Genomic DNA, 4,523 nt, shown 5'->3' on the forward strand with positions numbered 1-4,523 from the left:
TTTAAAATGATTCTTATCTCAATTTGATATCTCCTTTAGTTTTTGAGATATGATTTTTTTAATTTTCATTTTTAAAATGCAAACTTTATTAAATTCAACCAGACAGAGTCGGATTCAAAAAATCATAACTTTGCCAAATATGAAAACTAAGAAATAATTTTTGGTACACTAAAACTAGATTAAATTTGCTTTAAGATGACTCTTATCTCAATTTGATATCTTCCTTAGTTTTTGAGATATGATTTTTTTAATTTTAATTTTTAAAATGCAAACTTTATTAAATTCAACCAAACAGAGTCGGATTTAAAAAATCATAACTACGCCAAATATGAAAACTAAGAAATAATTTTTGGTGTACTAAAACTATATTAAATTTGCTTTAAAATGATTCTTATCTCAATTTGATATCTCCGTTTGTTTTTGAGATATGACTTTTTTAATTTTAATTTTTAAATTGTAAACTTAATTAAATTCAACCAAACAGAGTCGGATTCAAAAAATCATAACTACGCCAAATATGAAAATTAAGAAATAATTTTTGGTACACTAAAACTAGATTAAATTTGCTTTAAGATGACTCTTATCTCAATTTGATATCTCCCTTAGTTTTTGAGATATGATTTTTTCAATTTTAATTTTTAAAATAGTAACTTTATTAAATTTCACCAAATAGAGTCGGAGTCAAAAAATCATGACTTTGCCAAATATGAAAACTAAGAAATAATTTTTGGTTTACTAAAACTAGATTAAATTTGCTTTAAAATGATTCTTATCTCAATTTGATATCTCCCTTAGTTTTTGAGATATGATTTTTTTAATTTTTATTTTTTAAATGTAAATTTTATTAATTTTAACCAAGTAGAGTCGGATTCAAAAAATCATAACCACGCCAAATATGAAAATTAAGAAATAATTTTTGGTACACTAAAACTAGATTAAATTTGCTTTAAAATGATTCTTATCTCAATATGATATCTCCCTTAGTTTTTGAGATATGATTTTTTTAATTTTTATTTTTTAAATGTAAATTTTATTAATTTTAACCAAGTAGAGTCGGATTCAAAAAATCATAACCACGCCAAATATGAAAAGTAAGAAATAATTTTTGGTATACTAAAACTACATTAAATTTGCTTTAAAATGATTCTTATCTCAATTTGATATCTCCTTTAGTTTTTGAGATATGATTTTTTTAATTTTCATTTTTAAAATGCAAACTTTATTAAATTCAACCAGACAGAGTCGGATTCAAAAAATCATAACTTTGCCAAATATGAAAACTAAGAAATAATTTTTGGTACACTAAAACTAGATTAAATTTGCTTTAAGATGACTCTTATCTCAATTTGATATCTCCCTTAGTTTTTGAGATATGATTTTTTCAATTTTAATTTTTAAAATGGTAACTTTATTAAATTCAACTAAATAGAGTCGGATTCAAAAAATCATAACTACGCCAAATATGAAAACTAAGAAATAATTTTTGGTTCATTGAAACTAGATTAAATTTGCTTTAAAATGATTCTTATCTCATTTTGATATCTCCCTTAGTTTTTGAGATAGAATTTTTTTAATTTTCATGTATAAATTGTAAGCTTTATTAAATTCAACCAAATTGAGTCGGATTCAAAAAATCTTAACTACGCCAAATATGAAAACTAAGAAATAATTTTTGGTGTACTAAAACTAGATTAAATTTGCTTCAAAATGGTTCTTATCTCAATTTGATATCTCCCTTAGTTTTTGAGATATGCTTTTTTAAATTTAATTTTTAAAACGTAAAGTTTATTAAATTCAACCAAGCAGAGTCGGATTCAAAAAATCATAACTATGCCAAATATGAAAACTAAGAAATAATTTTTCGTACACTAAAACTAGATTAAATTTGCTTTAAAATGATTCTTATCTCAATTTGATATCTCCCTTAGTTTTTGAGATATGACTTTCTTAATTTTAATTTTTAAAATAGTAACTTTATTAAATTCCACCAAATAGAGTCGGAGTCAAAAAATCATGACTTTGCCAAATATGAAAACTAAGAAATAATTTTTGGTTTACTAAAACTAGATTAAATTTGGTTTAATATGCTTCTTATCTCATTTCGATATCTTATTCAGTTTTTGAGTAATATTTAAGGAAATGGGAATAAAATAAAACACAAAAATCGGTACAAATACATTTTTTTTATTATTGTAATAATATATTTCACTAGATATATAATCCTATTTTTATATATATAATATAATGTATATTTACGGTGTACGATAATAAAATAAATAATCGGTATTAATATATAAGTTATATAGCAACATTCATATATCATTATCATTATTAGTTTATGTTATCCTTTAAAAATCAGTTACTCACGTCGCTCATTGTGGAAAGATAGAGTATTATTAAATAGTACCAAGTAGCTTTAAGAGAATATAACGTACGGTTTCTATTTTTTTATTATTTATTCGTTTATTTTTATTTTTTTATTAATAAATTTATCTTTAATTGTTCAAGTTGTTTAAATTTTTAGATTTTGTCATATTTATAGCGAGAAATAAAAATAAACTTAAAATTAAATTAAAGAATCATCGGAAATTAGAACTTCGAGTTTTTCACGTTAACAAGTAATTAATAATAATAAACAATTACAAAAAAAAAATTTATTTTTACCAAATACATTTTTAAATGCTAATTAATTTAATTGATTTTAATGAGATTTAGATTTAAAAAAATATGAAGATGAAAATGATTTATTTTGAATTAAATAAATTGAATAATCGATGAAGAGAATGAGGTAGTTAATGATTATGATTGATTTTTAATGAATTTTTTAGCATTTAAAAATGTATCTTAATCAATTTTTGTTGTTAACATGGAAAAACACCAAATATCCGTTATTACACATATTATTGACACACATGCATTATTATTACATCGTGATCTCTCTCTTGAATAAATAGGAATTTTTATCCGAATTTTTCTCGAAATTTTTCGAAATTTTTTTTGAATTAGAATACAAAATACTGATTTATTTGATGATTAAACACGCACACCATTATCTTTTTTTTTTTTCTTTTTAATCGAGAACACGTCTTTGGTTGCACTCATAAAGTAGAGATATATATTACATATATAAATATACGTGTGTGTTAGTTATTACATTATATATCGATCGATAAACACATGAATATGCAAAAATAGACGAATCTTATTATTTTTTTTCTTTCACTTATTTTTTTTTATTTATTTTTTAGAGTATACAGATCTTTTTCTCATCTCAATCGTCGTTTACACCGAATAATCTATTAATATTAATTAATTAAGGAGTTAAAGAAAGGGGAATCTAATCAAGATTTTTTTTTCTTGATTATAATAAAAAATCTGATTAGATTGGAAACTTAAGGGAAATCAAACAATATTTTTTTTGGTTAAATTTTAGGTCTTTTTGCGTTCTTTTTCGCCTTAGGATTATCTTGACGCAATTATTTTTTGTTAATTTATTGATTTAACGTCCTTAAAACTTACGAATTTATACGAAAATATATTAATTATTTATCGAGCTTCTAAAATGTATTTAAAATTTTTTTTCTCATCGATTAATTTAATTATTATTTTTCTTTTTTTTGGTGTGCAAAATGGTGCGCTTTATTTTTGGATTAAATTTTTGAATTCTTATTATTATAAACTAAATAAATAAAACGATTTTTTATAGTTAACGTTCTTCAATCTTTTTGTTTTATTTTTATTTGTTTATTTAATTTTTTTTTAATGTTTGGCACCAGGGTTAATTTACGTTTATTATTTTTACTTAACAATAAGATGAAAACTTTTTAGAATGTTTGTGTAAAAACTCGATGTTGATAATGTTCCCCCAATATACATTTTTTAAATAATTTATGTGCTGCTTCTCGATGAATATTGTGCTTTTCATTTTTAAATCAATAAAAATGGAAAATTGCAAATTAATAATTCTTTTTTGTTTTTATTTCGGCTAGATTTTTTCACTTTTTTATTACTCCCTTTGTTTAAAAATATGGTATACATTTACATTTATAATTTTGAAGCTTGCTAAAATACATAACATAACTTAATAGTAGTCAAGAATTCCCGACCACCCTGTATTTGATTTCATCTGGGGGATGACAACTCAATTCTCATCCTGGAACCAACCCAACAAAGTGCGGGAGGTGTGCTGTAGAAATTTAGAAATCTAAACGTGGTTGGTTTCTGCAAAGGATGTGGAATGACGTTGTAGATGGAACAAATTGATCAAGAAAAGAAATCTGTATATGTTTTTTGCTTTCTCCATCATGCGCAACTTTTCTGACAAATTCACCTGGTACAATTTGCTTCACAATCTGCTTTTAGACACGATATTTTTCTTCTGCATCTTCTAAAATATTGTTTTCACGAATTCTATTTCATTTCTGAACATCAAATTGTGTTTCTGTCTAAAATATTTTGCTTATACGAGTCATTATTTCATTCTGCCAAAGATATTTAGCTTCTATGCACGATGTTGTCTTCTG

Source organism: Onthophagus taurus, chromosome 3 (genome assembly GCF_036711975.1).
Source record: "Onthophagus taurus isolate NC chromosome 3, IU_Otau_3.0, whole genome shotgun sequence".
In the NCBI taxonomy this organism is placed as follows: domain Eukaryota; kingdom Metazoa; phylum Arthropoda; class Insecta; order Coleoptera; family Scarabaeidae; genus Onthophagus; species Onthophagus taurus.